At 35.4% G+C, this 18580-nt stretch overlaps 1 protein-coding gene across 3 annotated transcripts in view; it reads left to right on the forward strand.

Annotated features, from left to right (window-relative positions):
- The window catches only part of CNTN5 (contactin 5), a gene marked incomplete at its 3' end in the record, with an annotated part of 796845 nt that overhangs the window by 704447 nt on the left and 73818 nt on the right, over window positions 1-18580 (forward strand). The window lies entirely within an intron of this gene.

Genomic DNA, 18580 nt, shown 5'->3' on the forward strand with positions numbered 1-18580 from the left:
TTAAAATTAAAAAATATGTCATTAAATGTAAAAAAATAAAAAGTCATTAAAAAAGAAAGTAAGAAAGAAAGAAAAGAGCAACCAAACCAATAAACAAATTTATCAATGAAAACAAGTGATAAAAACTATACCAAAAAGGTACAAAAACAAAAAATAAACAGACAGAAAGAACCCTAGGACAAATGGTAAAAGCAATGATATACAGATAAACTCACACAAAGAAGCATACACATACACACTCACAGAAAGAGAAAAAGGAAAAAAACAATTATATCTATATTGTAAAAAAAAAGGAAGAGAGCAACCTAATCAATAAAAAAATCTACCAATGATAATAAACTCTAAATATGAAACGAAAATAAACATAAAACCAGAAACAAATTGGATTCAGAAAGCAAATCCCAAGTCTACAGTTGCTGTCAAAGTCCACTGCCTCAATTTTGGGACGATTCATTGTTTATTCAGGTATTCCAGAGATTCAGGATACATCAAGTTGATTGTGGAGATTTAATCTGCTGCTCCTGAGGTTGCTTGGAGAAATTTCCCTTTCTCTCCTTTGTTCGCACAGCTCTTGGGCTTCAGCTTTGGATTTGGGCCCGCTTCTGCATGTAGGTCACCTGAGCGCATCTCTTCTTCACTCTGACAGGATGGTGTTAAAGTAGCAGCTGATTAGGGGGCTCTAGCTCACTCAGGCCAGGGGGAGGGAGGGGTACGGGATGGAGGGTGAGCCTGTGGCAGCAGAGGCCAGCGTGATGTTGCAACAGCCTGAGGCATGCCATGTGTTCTCCTGGGGAAGTTGTCCCTGGATCACGGAACCCTGGCAGTGGTGGACTGCACAGGCTCCTGGGAGGAGAGGTTGGATAGTGACCTGTGCTTGCACACAGGCTTCTTGGTGGCTGCAGCAGAAGCTTTATCATTTCATGCCCATCTCTGGTGTCCTCACTGACAGCTGTGCCTCATGTCCATCTCTGGAGCTCGTTTATGCAGTGCTCCATACCCCCTCTCCTTGCGCACTCTTTTGGGAAGTCTGAGGTCTTCTGGCAGGTGTATTCTTAACCACTGTGCCACCAGGGAAGTCCCACAATTCAGGTTTTTCTTGTTATTAGGTTCCTATATTAATTCATAGAATTCAGTATGATTATCTTTATAGTGTACTATACATGCGTATATATTTATCTTGTAATATATATAATTGTGAGTATTAGACTCATTCCTGGCTCCATTTTAACCCTATAATAATATGCAGAGTCAAGAAATTGGGGGAATGTCTATGTTCAGTAGATAATTCTGGAAAGGACACAAATTCAGACCACATGAACAGGTTTATACAAGAATTCTTATAACCTCCATTTATAAGATGCTCCCACATCATCCTTAGTGTGAGAGCCCAAACCCTTTGCTATGCTGAGAGGAAATGGATTCACCTTCAGATCTCATGTTGTGCACTCAGGAAACTCATTCTCCTGCTTGTGGCTATGTTCCCTGCCCAGTCTTGCCACATTGCCTACAATACTTACTTCTTGGGAAGTTTCACTTGTGGGTACATTGCAATACATATATATGTTTCCTTGCTCATCCATACCCATGTTCTTGTGTTTCTTACCTTAACACATGGTACGGCAATCCAGGACATCTAATCTTCCATATTTTCCTAGTTACTCTTATTTCTTGATTTCTTACATACCTTGACTCACCTGTTTCTACGTTTTGTTGTTTGATAGATTAATAGATAATGATAGATAGATAGATATGTGTATATATATCTATATATCTTGTACATATATATGCATATATACATATATAAACTAAAATATTTTGGCATAAGCTAGGGAAAGACAAAAGCGAGGTGTGTGTGTGTGTTGGTGTTTGTGTGTGTGTGTGTTGTATGTATAGAGGGCTTAATTGTTTGGATTACATGCTATTTTAGGTATTTGTTTATTTATTTAGAAGTCCATGATATAAGGTTGCATTCTTATTTTTCTAATTTAATTTGAATGTTGTAAATATTTTTGAGTAGAGAGTTCTTTTTAAATTCAGTTCAGCAAGTACTTATAAAAAATCTATGGTTGTACTGTATTTATAAGTAAATATATTTTTTTCAGAAATATATTTCTATAAATGATCAATTTTATTTGCCCTTGAGAGTAATAGTTCTCTAGCAAGGAGTTCCTCACTTAAGTTAGTCACACCTTTCTCTAAAACTCAGCATCTCTTGAAGCTACTCGTAGAGGCATTGCCATCCTCCAGGCCAGCCAAAGAGCAGTCCTCACCTTTTGCATGTTCTAAAGGAGATGTTTCAAATGTTTCCTGGGTTTTGCCCCTAGCTCACACTGACCATAATTTTTTTCATGGCTGTGATAGGGAAAGAAGTCCTTCTGGATGCAAATCATCTCCACTGGGCAGCAGGTCTTTTGTTTTCATAGTTACTATCTCACCTAAATCAATTTCAGTAGAAATATGCTCTAATGTAGAAACATATGATAGAAAAAAAAATTTAGTTCTGCAGTTTGAACTCTCTGATGAAGTTAATGCAACACATAAGCTAGCATTTAAAAAGCTATTAAAATTCGTTATATGCCAACATGAATACAAAGAATAATGAGTTCCTCATTTTTGACAAATGAAGTAATGAATCGCACATGGGCCATCTAGCCAAGGACATCTGGAATTAACTTATCAATGCCACCCACCCAAAAATAAGACTTAAAACAGGTGACTGTGAATGGGGCTGTTTATTCATTATGAAAGTATGAAAACAATCATAAGAAATAGATGATTTCACTGGCAAACCCCCTTTTCTGTTCAAACTACTTGTTTTTGATTTGAACACTTGCTTTCCTATTTGTATTACTGAGCAGTATTAGCTGACTTAGTGTTTTTGACTATGTCTGATTAAGAATACCAAATCACCTATAATCAAAGAATCGATTGGCCTTTATTTACTTAATTCAAATATGTTTCTTAACTATTCTTCAATCAGTAGATATGTCTCCTCTTTGTGGATAGTTTCCACGGACTGATTGGTGATTAAATTTATCAACTAAATAGGTTTATTGTTTTAATATAATTTAATTTAATTTAATTTAATTTTTGGATACAATTTTTTAACAGGAAAAGCATTTTAACAAGTTTTTCTCCTGGAATCAATATGCAGTCCTCCACTAAAGTTGCTGTGTGTTCTCTCTGAAGCAGAATAATTTCTTTGAAACCAACTTGTCTCCAGAGTTCTAGAAAGATTAATTTTATAGAAAGATACATGCAAGTCTTTAAAAATGCATCCTTTGATATACATTCTCCATTATCTTTAATCTCCACAATATTGCATTTGAAATAAAAATCCTAATTTTATAAAAATATTTCTATTCTAGTTCATATTATATGTTATTTCATCTCAAATATTAATACCTTCAACTCTTTTTTTTTGCAATTTTTTAATAGTCCTTACAAGTAGCAATGAATTCAGAATTCTAAACTTTCTTTTATCATTTTCAAAGAGAAATTAGAATTAAGGATGATGGAGAGGATATGGAATAGGGGTGGGAGTCTTTAGTTTTTGTTAACATCTTTATTGGAGTATAATTGCTTTACAGTGGTGTGTAAGATTCTGCTTCATAACAAATTGAATCAGCTATACATATACATATATCACCATATCTCCTCCATCTTGAGTCTCCCTCCCGCCCTCCCTATCCCACCCCTCTAAGTGGTCACAAAGCACCGAGCTGATCTCCCTGTGATATGCAGATGCTCCCCACTACCTATCTATTTTATATTTGGTAGTGTATATATGTCAATGCCACATTCTCACTTTGTCCCAGCTTATACTTCCCATACCCTGTGTCTTCAAGTCCATTCTCAATGTCTGCATTTTCATTCCTGTCCTGCCTTTACATTCTTCAGAACTTTTTCTTTTTTTAGATTCCATATATATGTGTTACCATACAGTATTTGTTTTTCACTTTCTGAATTATTTCACTCTGTGTGACAGTCTCTAGGTCCATCCACTTACTACAGAAACTCAGTTTGTTACTTTTTATGGCTGAGTAATATTCATTTATATATATGCCATGTCTTCTTTATCCATTCATCAGTTGATTGACACTTAGGTTGTTTCCATGCCCTGGCTATTGTAAATAGAGCTGCAATGAACATTGTGGTACATGACTCTTTTTGAATTATGGTTTTCTCAGGGTATATGCCCATTAGTGAGATTGCTGGGCCATATGGTAGTTCTATTTTTACTTTTTTAAGGAATCTCCATACTGTTCTCCATAGTGGCTGTATCAATTTACATTCCCACTAAGAGTGCAAGAGGGTCCCGTTTTCTCCACACCCTCTCCAGCATTTATTTTTTGTAGATTTTTTTGATGATGACCATTCTGAATGGTGTGAGGTGACACCTCATGGTAATTTTGATTTGCATTTCTGTAATGAATAGTGATATTGAGCATCTTTTCATGTGTTTGTTGGCAATCTGTATATCTTCTTTGGAGAAATGTCTATTTAGGTCTTCAGCCCATTTGTGGATTGGTTTGCTTGAATTTTTGTATTGAGCTGCTTGAGCTGCTTGTAAATTTTGGAAATTAATCCTTTGTCAGTTGCTTCATTTGCAAATATTTTCTCTCATTCTGAGGGCTGTCTTTTCGTCTTGTTTATGGATTCCTTTGCTGCAGAAAAGCTTTCAAGTTTCATTAGGTCCGATTTGTTTATTTTTGGTTTTATTTCCATTTCTCTTGGAGGTGGGTCAAAGAAGTTCTTGCTGTGATTTATGTCATAGAGTCTTCTACCTATGTATTCCTCTAAGAGTTTTATAGTGTCTGGCCTTACATTTACGTCTTTAATCCATTTTGAGTTTATTTTTGTGTATGGGGTTAGGGAATGTTCTAATTTCATTCTTTTACACGTAGCTGTCCAGTTATCCCAGCACCAATTATTGAAGAGGCTGTCCTTTCTCCATTGTATATCCTTGCCTCCTTTGTCATAGATTAGTTGACCATATGTGTATGGGTTTATCTCTGGACTTTCTATCCTGCTCCATTGATCTATGTTTCTGTTTTTGTGCAAGTACCATACTGCCTTTATTACTGTAGTTTTATAGTATAGTCTGAAGTCAGGGAGCCTGATTCCTCCAGCTCCATTTTTCTTTCTCAAGATGAATTTGGTTATTCGGGGTCTTTTCTGTTTCCATACACATTGTGTAATTTTTTGTTCTAGTTCTGTGAAAAATGCCATTGGTAGTTGTACAGGGATTGCATTGAATCTGTATATTGCTTTGGGTAGTATAGTCTTTTTCACATTGTTGATTCTACCAATCCCAGGACATGGTATATCTCTCCATCTGTATGTATCCTCTTCAATTTCTTCCAACAGTGTCTTATAGTTTTCTGCATACAGGTCTTTTGCCTTCTTAGGTGGGTTTATTCCTAGGTATTTTATTCTTTTTTGCTGCAATGGTAAATGGGAATGTTTGCTTAATTTCTCTTTCAGATTTTTCATCATTAATGTATAGGAATGCAAGAGATTTCAGTGCATTAATTTTGTATCCTGCTACTTTACCAAATTCATTGACTAGCTCTAGTAGTTTCCTGGTAGCATCTTCAGGAATCTCTATGTATAGTACGATGTTTTCTGCAAACAGTGACAGCTTTACTTCTTCTTTTCCAATTTGGATTCCTTTAATTTCTTTTTCTTCTCTGACTGCTGTAGCTAAAACTGCAAAATCTATGTTGAATAATAGTGGAAAGAGTGGGCAACCTTGTCTTGTTCCTGATCTTAGAGGAAATGGTTTCAGTTTTTCACCATTGAGAATGATGTTGGCTGTGGGTTTGTCATATATGGCCCTTATTATGTTGAGGTAAGTTCTTCTATGCCTACTTTCTGGAAGGTTTATATCATAAATCAGTGTTGAATTTTGCCCAAAGCTTTTTCTGCTTCTATTGAGATGATCATATGGTTTTTCTCCTTCAAATTGTTAATATGGTGTATCACATTGATTGATTTGCGTATATTGAAGAATCCTTGCATGCCTGGGATAAACCCCATTTGATCATGGTGTATAACCCTTTTAATGTGCTCTTGGATTCTGTTTGCTAGTATTTTGTTGAGAATTTTTGGATCTATGTTCATCAGTGATATTGGCCTGTAGTTTTCTTTCTTTGTGACATCTTTGTCTGGTTTTGGTATCAGGGTGATGGTTGCCACATAGAATGAGTTTGGGAGTCTTCCTCCCTCTGATGTATTTTGGAAGAGTTTGAGAATGATAGGTGTTAGCTCTTCTCTAAATGTTTGATAGAATTCTCCTGTGAAGCCGTCTGGTCCTGGGCTTTTGTTTGTTGGAAGATTTTTAATCACAGTCCCAATTTCAGTGCTTTTGATTGGTCTGTTTATATTTTCTATTTCTTCCTGGTTCAGACTTGCAAGGTTGTACTTTTCTAAAAATTTGTCCATTTCTTCTATGTGGTCCATTTTATTGAAATATTGTTGCTTGTAGTAATCTCTCATGCTCCTTTGTATTTCTGCAATGTCAGTTGTTACTTCTTTTTCATTTCTAATTCTATTGATTTGTCTTCTCCCTTTTTTTTTTTTTTTGATGATTCTGGATAATGGTTATCAACTTCTTTTTATCTTCTCTAAGAACCAGCTTTTAGTTGTACTGGTCTTTGCTATTGTTTCCTTCATTTCTTTTTCATTTACTTCTGATCTGACCTTTATGATTTCTTTCCTTTTGCTAACTTTGAGGTTTTTTTTTGTTCCTTTCTCTATTTGCTTTAGGTGTAAAGTTAGGTTGTTTATTTGAGATGTTTCTTGGTTCTTGAGGTAGGATTGTATTGCTCTACACTTTCCTCTTAGAACTGCTTTTGTTGCATCCCATATTTTTTGAGTCATTGTGTTTTCCTTGTCATTTGTTTCTAGGTATTTTTTGATTTCCTCCTTGATTTCTTCAGTGATCTCTTGGTTATTTAGTAGTGTATTGTTTAGCCTCCTTGTGTTTGTATTTTTTACAGATATTTTCCTGTAAATGACATCTAGTCTCATAGAGTGTGGTCAGAAATGATACTTGATATGATTTCAATTTTCTTATACTTGCCAAGGCTTGACTTGTGACCCAAGATATGATGTATCCTGGAGAATGTTTCATGAGCACTTGGGAAGAATGTGTATTCTGTTGTTTTTGGATGGAATGTCCTATAAATATCAATTAAGTCCATCTTGTTTAATGTATCATTTAAAGCTTGTGTTTCCTTAATTATTTTCATTCTGGATGATCTTTCCACTGGTGAAAGTGGGATGTTAAAGTCTACTTTGTGTCCTGTACTATGATTTCCCCTTTTATGGCTGTTAGCATTTGCCTTATGTCTTGAGGTGCTGCTATGTTGGGTGCATAAATATTTACAATTGTTATGTCTTCTTGGATTGATCCCTTGATCCTTATGTAGTGTCCTTCTTTGTCTTTTGTAATAGTCTTTATTTTTAAGTTTATTTTCTCTCATATGAAAATTGCTACTCTAGCTTTTTTTGATTTCCCTTTACATGGAATGTCTTTTGCCATCCCCTCACTTTCAGTCAGTATGTGCCCCTAGGTCTGAAGTGGTTCTCTTGTATACAGAATATATACTGGTCTTGTGTTTTTATCTGTTCAGGCAGTCTGTATCTTTTGTTGGAGCATTTAATTCATTTACATTTAAGGTAGTTATCGATATGTATGTTACTATTACCATTTACTTAATTGATTTGTGTTTGTTATTGTAGGTCTTTTCCTTCTCTTGTGTTTCCTGTCTAGAGAAGTTCCTTTAGCATTTGTTGTAAAACTGGTTTGGTGGTGCTGAATTCTCTTAGCTTTTGTTTGTCTGCAAAGATTTTAATTTCTCCCTCAAATCTAAATGAGATCCTTGCTGGGTAGAGTAATCTTGGCTGTAGGTTTATTCCCTTTCACCATTGTAAATATGTCCTGCCATTCCCTTCTGCTTTGCATAGTTTCTGCTGAAAGACCAGCTGTTAAACTTATGGGCATTCTGTTGTATATTATTTGTTGTTTTTCCCTTGCTGCTTTTAATATTTTTTCTTTGAATTTAATTTTTGATAGTTTGTTTAATATGTGTCTTGACATTTTTCTCTTTGCATTTATCCTGTATGGGACTCTCTGCACTCCCTGGACTTGACTGACTATTTCCTTTCTCATACTAAGGAAGTTTTCAACTATAATCTCTTCAAATATGTTCTCAGCCTCCTTTTTTTTTCCTCTTCTTCTTCTGGGACCCCTATAATTCGAATGTTGTTGCTTTTAATGTATCCCAGAGGTCTCTGAGAATGTCCTCAATTGTTTTCATTATTTTTTTCTTTATTATACTCTGTAGTAGTAATTTCCTGTATTTTATCTTCCAGGTCACTTATCCGTTTCTTCTGCCTCAGTTATTCTGCTACTGATACCTTCTAGAAAAATTTTAATTTCATTTTTTTGTTGTTGTTCATCATTGTTTGTTTGCTCTTTCATTCTTCTAGGTCCTTGTTAAACATTTTTGTGTTTTCTCCATTCTATTTCCAAGATTTTGGATCATCTTTACTATCATTACTCTGAATTCTTTTTCAGGTAGATTGCCCATTTCCTCTTCATTTGTTTGGTCTGGTGGGTTTTTACCTTGCTCCTTCATCTGCTGTGTGTTTCTCTGTCTTCTCATGTTTCTTAACTTACTGTGTTTGGGGTCTACTTTTCACAGGCAGTAGCTTCGTATTTTCTGTTGTTTTATGTGTCTGTCCCTAGTGACTAAGGTTGCTTCAGTGGGTTGTGTAGGCCTCCTGGTGTAGGGAACTGGTGCCTGTTTTCTGGTGGGTGGCACTGCATCTTGTCTTTCTGGTGTGCAGGACCATTTCCAGTGGTGTGTTTTGGGGTGTCTGTGACCTTATGATTTTTGGCAGCCTCTCTGCTAATGGGTGGGGTTGTGTTCCTATCTTGCTAATTGTTTGACATAGGCTGTCCAACACTGTAGCTTGCTGGTCGTTGAGTGGAGCTGAGTCTTAGCTCTGTGACGGAGATCTCTGGGAGAGCTTTCACCATTTGATATCACATGGAGCCAGGAGGTCTCTGGTGGGCCAACATTCTGAACTCAGCTGTCCCTCATCAGAGGCCTGACACCCAGCTGGAGCACCAAGACTGTCAGCCACATGGTTTCAAAGGAAAGGGAGATTAAAATAAAAAATAAATAAATAAATAAAATAAAGTTATTAAAATAATTTTTTTAAATTATTAAAAATTAAAAAGTAATTTAAAAAGAATGAAAGAAGAGAGCAACCAAACCAAAAAACTAGTCCACCAGTGATAACAAGTGCTAAAAACCATACTTAAAAAAAAGTAAAAAGGACAGAGAGAATCCTATGAAAAAATTGTAAAACATAGCTATACATACACAATCACACAAAGAAGCATACACATACACACTCGCAAAAATAGAAAAAAATATATATCTCAAGTCTGCAGTTGCTCCCAAATTTCACCGCCTCAATTTTGGGATGATTTGTTGTCTATTCAGGTATTCCAGAGATACAGGGTACATCACGTTGATTGTGGAGACTTAATCCGCTGCTCCTGAGGCTTTTGGGAAGTCTGAGGTTTTCTGCCAGCATTCAGTAGGTGTTCTGTAGGAGTTGTTCCACATGTAGATGTATTTCTGTTGTATTTGTGGGAAGAAAGGTGATCTCCACATCTTACTCCTCTGCCATCTTGAATGTCTCCCCCTAGGTAAGAGTCTTTAAAACCTATAGTTATGGCTAGGAGAATATAAATATATGTAGCTTTGGGAGGAAGGATAGTTATAAATTTTATACTAATTTTGTTTTTTAGCATTGCATCAGAAATAATTACATCAAGATTAAAACAGAAATTAACTGTTGGTCACACCTGGCAATTTGAACTCCCCTTTCATTCATTCAACAATAATGTGACAAGAAACCTTCAGACAGTGATCTAGGCACTTAGGATGTATGAGGGAACAAAACAAAACAAAATATTCATGCTCTTGTGTAGACGGTATTCACATGGGTGAGGACAAACAATAAACAGAGAACATAATAAACATGTAAGTTAAATAGTATCTTGGAAGTTAATGAATGAAACAAATAAAGAAATATTATATTGTAAGGAAGATCAGAAGTACTGTGGAAGAGGTAGTATATTAGTCTGCTTGGGCTGTCATAACCAAATGCCATCACCTAGGTGGCTAAAACAACAAAATATTATTTTCTAACAGTTCTGGTGACTGAGCATGTAGGTGTCAGCCAGTTCCTTTTGATTTCTGCTGAGAATGCTCCCCCTGACTTGCAGATAGTAGCCCTCTCACTGCGTACTCACATAGCAGACAGACAGGAAGCAAGTTTTCCAGCGTCTCTTCTTATAAAGACACTATTCTTATCAAATCATTGCCCCACCCTTATGACTTCATTTAACCTTAATTACTTCCTATTTTCAACATAGCTTAATATATTAAAGATAACACAGTATCAATTCCCCAATGTCTCTTCATTTCTCTCAGGATGAAAGCCCGAATCCTTTATGACTTTGTTCCTCCAATCCTTCTACAAACTCATTTTCTACCATTCTCACTCTGCTTCTGACTCACTGGTCTTCTAATGTCCTGCCTATAATGCATCTAATACCTTTGTACTAGTTACTCCTTTTACATGGGATGCTTTCCTCCAAATATTGGCATAGCTAAATCCAAACTTCATTCAAAAGTTCACTCAAATGCACCTTCCTAATGAGGCTCATACTGACCACACTGTTTAAAATTTCAAGAGATGTGCGGTGAAGATAGCTGAGTAGAAAGATCCTTAACTCACCACTTCCCATGGGCACACCAAAACTACAGCTATTTACAGAATGACTACCTATGAGAATGACCCTAAGACTAGGAGAAAACATTATTCTGCAACTGAAGATATAAAGAAGAAACCATAAAAGAGATGGGGAGGAGGGACAGAGACACTGTGTAGTTGAGACCCACACCACCAGGTATGTGACCCACAAATGGGAGGATAATCACAGTCTCATAGGTTCTCCCCAAGGAGCAAGGATTCCAAGCCCTACATTGGGGTCCCCACCATGGGCATCCTGCACCAGGAAGAAGAGTCTCTAGAACTTCTGTCTTTGAAAGCTAGTGGGGCTTGCATTCAGGAGAATTGGAGGGCTGTAGGAAATAGGGACTCCACTAGTAAAAGGCATACACAAAATCTCACACATTTCAAGTCCCAGTGTAGGGGCCATAATTTTAAAGGCATCTGGGTCAGCCCACTTGCTGATCTTGGAGAGCCTCCTAGAAAAGCAGGAGGCAATGGAGCTCCCCTTGGGGATAGAGACACTGGTGACAGCCATTTGGGGGAGCTCATGCTACCACAAGCACACTGATGTTGTCAAGTGCCATTTTGGAGTCCTCTGTCTAACCTATTATTGCTGAGGGCCTACCTGCCCACCAGCAGGCTGACACCAGCTCAGGGCCCACCCAGGCTGAGCAGCCAACCATTTCAAAACTTGGCCCTGTCCTTAGCAGGCCAGCAGCCATGAGGCAGCACCTGAGAGTCAAACAGAATGGAGGCCAGTCTAGCCCACCAGAGCACCCACAGTAGTCAGCCTCTGGTGGGCAGCCACTACAATAGATGGGTCCATGCAACCCAAATAGGGGAGACCCCTAGAGTATATAGCTCCAGTGACTAGAAGGGAGTGTGCTGTTGGACGTCTATTAGATGTCTCCTACATGAGGCTACTTCTCAATGATGGGGAAGTATAACTGACTTATCCAACACATAGAAATAAGCAAAGAATTAGGCAAGATGAGGAGACAGAGGAATATGATAAAAAGGAAAAAGAAAAAAATCTCATAATACCTCAGAAAAAGAACTAAACAAAGTGGAGATAAGCAATCTACCTGGTAAGAAATTCAAGATAATGTTCATAAAGATGCTCACTACACTCAGGAGAACATAGATGAATGTGGTGATAATTTTAACAAAGAGTTAGAAAATATAAAGAGGATCCAAACAGAGCTGAAAAATACAATATCTGAAATAAATACACTAGAAGAAATCAATACTATATTATGTAATACAGAGGAACAGATCAAACTGAAGACACAGTAGTGAAAATCACCCAAGTTGAAAAAAGAAAAAAAAGTTTTTTAAAAAAATAGGACATGGGCTTCCCTGGTGGCGCAGTGGTTGAGAGTCCACGTGCCGATGAAGGGGACACGGGTTTGTGCCCTGGTCCAGGAAGATCCCACATGCCATGGAGTGACTGGGCCCATGAGCCATGGTCACTGAGCCTGCACGTCTGGAGCCTGTGCTCCACAATGGAAGAGGCCACAGCAGTGAGAAAAAAAAAAAAAAAAAAAAAAGGACAGTTTAAGAGACCACTGGGACAACATCTAATGTAATAGCATTCATGTTATAGAGGTCCCAGAAGAAGGGTCAGAGAAATCATTTGAAGAAATAATAACTGAAAACTTCCCTAACCTCATAATGGAAACAAACATCAGGTTCCTGGAAGCACTCAGTGTCCCAAACAAGATCAACCCATAGAAGCCCACACCAAGACATACCATAATTAAATGTCAACATCAAAGATAAAAGGATATTTTTTTAAATCAGCAAGAGAAAAACAAGTTACAAGAGAACTTCCATAGAAAAATCAGCTGAATTTTTAGCATAAACATTGCAGGCCAGAAGGAAGTGGCATGATATATTCAAAGTGATGAAAGGAAAAAACCTACAAACAAGAATACTCTACCCAGAAAAGCTATCACTCAGATGTGAAGAGATTTACAGACAAGCAAAGGCAAACAAACATACAATAAAGTGAAACATACAATAAAAGTGATAGATCAACCATTTATAAAGCTAGTAGGAAGGTTAAAGACAAAAGTAGTAAAAGCATCTATATCCACAACAAGTTGTTAAGGGATACACAAAGCAAAAGGTGTAAAATGATGTGAAAAATATTAAACTTTGGGGGGAGTAAAAATGCAGGCTTATTAGAATGCATTCAAATTTAAGAGATCATCAACTTAAATAATTATATATATATATATATTTATATAGTTATATAGTTATATATGAACCTCATGGTAACCACAAACCAAAAATTTACAAGAGATATGAGATACACACAAAAGGGGGACAGGAATTCAAACATAAAACTAAAGATAGTCATCAAACCACAAGGGAAGAGAGCAAAAAGAGAAGTGAACAAAAATGAACTGTGGAAACTACCACAAAACAGTTAACAAAATAGCAATAAGTACATACTTATCAATAATTACTTTAAATTTAAGTAGACTAAATGCTCCAATCAAAAGAAATACAGTGGCTGAATGGATGAAAAAAAAGAGCCATATATGCAATGACAAGAGACTCACATCAACTCTAAGGAAACAAATTGGAAGTGAGGGGCTGGAAAAAGATATTCCATGCAAATTGAAACAAAGAGAAAGCTGTAGTAGCAATATTTATATTAGACAATATAGACTTTAAAACAAAAACTGTAACAAGAGACAAAGAAAGATATTACATAAAGCTAAAGAGATCAATCCAAAAAGAAAATATAACAATTGTAAATATATATGCACCCAACCTAGGAACACATATACATAAAGCATATATTAACAAACATAAAGAAAAAATTGGCAGTAACACAATAATAGTGGAGAATTTAAGATCTTGCTTACCTCAATGAACAGATCATCCAGGCAGAAAAACCAATAAGGAAACACTGCCCTTAAATGACACATTAGACCAGATAGATTAACAGATATCTACAGAATATTCCATCCAAAAACAGCAGAATACACATTCTTCTCAAGTGCACATGAAATATTCTCCAGGATAGACCACATGCTAGACCACAAAACAAGTCTCAGTAAATTCATGAAGAATGAAACCATACTGAGCACTTATCCAAATGCAATGATTAAAGACTAGAAATCAACTACAAGGAAAAAAAACTACAAAAAACACAAACACATGGAGGCTAAACAATATACTACTAAACAAACAATGGTGGGGGATTTCTCTGGTGGTCCAGTGGTTAAAACTCTGTGCTTCCACAGCAGGGGGTATGGGTTCAATCCCTGGTTGGGGAACTAAGATCCTGCAGGCTGCACAGCCTAAATAAATAAATAAATTAAATAAATTTAAAAAAATAAAGAAAGCATTGTTCTGCTAAGGTATATTATTTGGAAAAAAGAATAATAACTAACATTAAGAAATGAAAGACTCCTTATAAAAAAAATCAATGGGTCACTGAAGAAATCAAAGAGGAAATCAAAAAAATTCCTGGTGACATATGAAAATTAAAACAACATCTTAACATCTATGGGATGCTGCAAAAGCAGTTCTAAAGTTTTAGAAATACAAGTCTACCTCAGGAAACCAGAAAAATCTCAAGGAAACAACCTACCCCTACCCCTAAAGGAACTAGTAAAGGAACAAATAAAACCCAAAGTTAGTGGAAGATATGAAATAATAAATTTCAGAGCAGAAATAAGTGAAATAGAGACTAAATAAAACAATAGGAAACAAAAACCAATAAAACTAGGAGCTGTTTCTTTGAAAGTATAAACAAAATTGATAAACCTTTAGTCAGACTCATCAAGAAAAAGAGAGCCCATATCAATAAAATCAAGAATGAAAGAGAAGTTACAACAGTTACATAAATAATAATAATAATAATCTCTTATAAAGGATCATAAGAGATTACTATGAAAAATTATTTGCCAATAAATTGACAATCTAGAAGAAATAGATAAATTTCTAGAAACTTATAATCTCCCAAGACTGAATCAGAAAGAAATGGAAAATAAAACAGATCAGTTACTAGTATTGAAAATGAATCAGTAATAAAAAAAAAAAGCCAACAAAAAGAAGTACAGGACCAGATGACTTCAAAGGGTATTCCTACTAAACATTTAAAGAAGAGTTAGTACCTATTCTTCTCAAACTATCCAAAAAAATTGAAGAGGAAGGAACATTTCTAAACTCTTTCTATGAGGCCAACATCACCCTGATAACAAAACTAGATAAAGACAACACAAAAAATAAAAATATATGCCAATATCACTGATGAACATGGATTCAAAAATCCTCAACAAAATGTTAACAAACTGAATTCAACAATGCATAAAAAAGATCATACAGCAAGGTTAAGTGGGATTTATACCAGGAATGCAAAGGTGATTCAATATTCCTAAATCAATCAGTGTGATATACCACATTAAATAATTGAAGAATAAAAATCATATACATATCAAAGTAGATACAGAAAAGCTTTTGAAAAAAATCAACATCCATTTATGATAAAAATTCTCAACAAAGTGAGTATAGAGGAAATATGCTTCAACATAGTAAAGGTCATAAATGACAAGCCCATAACTAACATCATATTGAATGGTGAAAAGCTGAAAACATTTCCTCTAAGATCAGGAACAAAACAAGTATGCCCACTTTTACTACCTTTATGGAAGTCCTAGCCATAACAATCAGACAAGAAAACATAAATAGAAGGAATTCAAATTGGAAAGGAGAAGTAAAACTCACTGTTTTCAGATGAAATAATACTATACATAGAAAATGATATAATGAAAGAATTAATATTGTTAAAATGACCAAACCATCTAAGGCAATCTAAAGATTCAATGCAATTTCTATCAAAATACCAATGGCAATTTTCACAGAACTAGAACAAATAATTCTAAAATTTGTATGGAAACACAAAACACCCCAAATAGCCAAAAAAATCAAGAAAGAAAGAAAAAGCTGGAGGTATCATTCTCCCTCATTTCAAACTGTACTACAAAGCTACAGTAATCAAAATAGTATGGGAAATGAGAGCCCAGAAATAAACCCACACACATATGGTTAATTAATCTATGGCAAAGGATGCAAGAATATAAAATGAGGAGAAGAAAGACTTTTCAGTAAATAATGCTGGGAAAACTGGATAGCTACATGCAAAAGAATCAGATTGGACTACCTTCTCACACCATATACAAAAATAACTCAAAATGGATTAAAGACTTAAATGTAAGACCTGAAACCATAAAATTCCTAGAAGAAAACATAGTACACTGTTCGACATCAGTCTTAATATTTATTTTGGATCTGTCTCCTCAGACGAGGGCACTAAAAGCAAAAATCAACAAATGGGACTACATCAAACTAAAAATTTTTAGCATAACAAAGGAAACTATCAACAAAACAAAAAGGTAGACTACTGAAATATTTGAAGATATTTGCAAATCATACATCTAATAAGGGGTTAATATCCAAAATATACAAAGAACTCATACAACTCAACATCAAATAAAAAAATCAAACAACCTGATTAAAAAATTGGCAGATGACCTAAATAGACATTTTTCCAAAGAAAACATAGAGATGGCCAACAGACACATGAAAAGGCACTCAACATCACTAAGCATCAGACAAATGCAAGTCAAAACTACAATGAGATATTACCTCACACCTGTGAAAATGGTTCTTAGCAAAAAAGCAACAAATAACAAATGTTGGTGAGCATATGGAGAAAAGGAAACTCCTGTGCATTCTTAGTAGGAATGTAAGTTGGTATATCCACTATGGAAAACAGTAATAGCTTCCTCAAAAAAATTAAAAATAGGATTACTAAAATCTGGTGCTTGCTGTTGTATTGCCAGATGCAGAAATGCAGCAGAACACTGATGTTCCCTCCACAAGCTCTTGTCATCGACCAAGCTCTTGATTTTTAAAATCTGGACTTAGCCAAGTATATTTGGCCACGTTAAAAATAGTATCTTTGTTATTAAAATTTTGATTGCATAATTTTAAAAAATAGAATTACTATAAAATCCAGCAATCCCACTTCAGGGTATTTATCTAAACAAAACAAAAACACTAGTTCAGAAAGATGTATGCACTCCAATGTTCATTGCAGCATTATTTATAATAGCCAGGATATGGAAGCCACCTAAGTGTTCATTGATAGATGGATAAAGAATATGTGGTGAATATATAAACAGTGGAATATTACTCAGCTATAATAATAATGAAATCTTGCCTTTTGACATAATGTGTATGGATTTAGAGGGTCTTATGCTAATGAAGTATCAGAGAAAAACAAATACCACATGATCTCATATATGGAATTCAAAAAACAAAAAAAGAAAGAAAACAAAATGAAAACAGACTCTTAGATACAGAGAACAGACAGACATCGCCAGAAAGTTGGCATTGGGGGATGTGAAATAGGTGAAGGAGATTAAGAGGTACAAATCTCTAGTTATAAATAAATAAGTTACAGGCATGTAATATACAGCCTAAGAATATGGTCAGTAATATTGTAATATATTTGTTTAGGGACAGATGGTTACTAGACATAATGTGGCAATCATTTCATAATGTATGCAATGTCAAATCATTCTGCAGTGCACGTGAAACTAACATAGATTGTGCATCAAGTGAATTTCCAAAAATTAACATAAATTTAAAAAAATTTTTAAAATCACAACCTGCCTGCTATGGACTGACTTGTGTCTCCCCAAAATTAATATGTTGAAATCTTAACCACTGTATGACTGTATTTGGGGGAGACACCTTTAAAGAGATCAGACAGCAATTAGATATACAAGGCTGGAGTTTAAGAGTGAGGTTTAGAATAAAGATATAAATTAGGAAATTATTGGCATATAAATTTCATTTAATACCATAAAACTGCATGCCATCTCCAAGGATATAAGCATAAAATAAAGAAGAAAGGAGTATGAAAACTAAGCCCTCAAGTATCGAATAGAAAGAAGTTGTGGAAAAGGAGCCATCCAAAGGATACAGAGGGGAAGCAACCATTTGTTAAAAAAAAAAAAAAAAAAAAAAAGAATGTGATAGCCTGACAGAAAAAAAGAGTAAAATCTATCAAGAAAGAGAAAGTAGTCAGCTGGGTCAAATGCTGCTGACTTGGAAAGTATGATGAGGAATGAGAATTGATCATTGATTTAAGCAACATAGAAGTAATTCGTGATCTTGACACTAGAAGTTCTAGTAAAATAGTAAGGACTAAAGTCTCACAAGAATTGGTTTAAGAGAAAATGGAGAAAAGTTAATGCAGACAACTCTTTTAAGAAGTTTTGCTGCAAAGGGAAGTGGAGAAATCAAAACACTTTGAAGTCAGAGATGTCATAATTTGCTTATGAGTTGGAGTGGTGCAGGGGAAAAAGAAAGAAATCCAGGATGACCCCCAAATTTTGGATACAGAAATTGTCATTCACTGAGTAAGGAATACTGCAGAAGTAGGTGGGGGAAATTAAGGTTAAGAATCCCATCTAAATAGAAATGTTCAATAGGTCATAGGACATGTGAATTTGGAGTCTAGGGAGGAAGTTCATGGCTGAAAATATTGGCGTCATCAGCATACAGAAGGTATTTAAAATCATGAGACTAGATAAGATCACCATGGAGTTAAAAAAAAAAAGGGAGTTAGTAGATCTGTGGTGCACCTGGAAGAAGAAAAGAAACTAGCAACGGAGACTGATAAGGCATAATCAGAAGGGAGAAAAACAGAAGTTTTGAAAAG

The sequence above is a fragment of the Stenella coeruleoalba genome, assembly GCF_951394435.1.
Source record: "Stenella coeruleoalba genome assembly, chromosome: 8".
In the NCBI taxonomy this organism is placed as follows: Eukaryota; Metazoa; Chordata; class Mammalia; order Artiodactyla; family Delphinidae; genus Stenella; species Stenella coeruleoalba.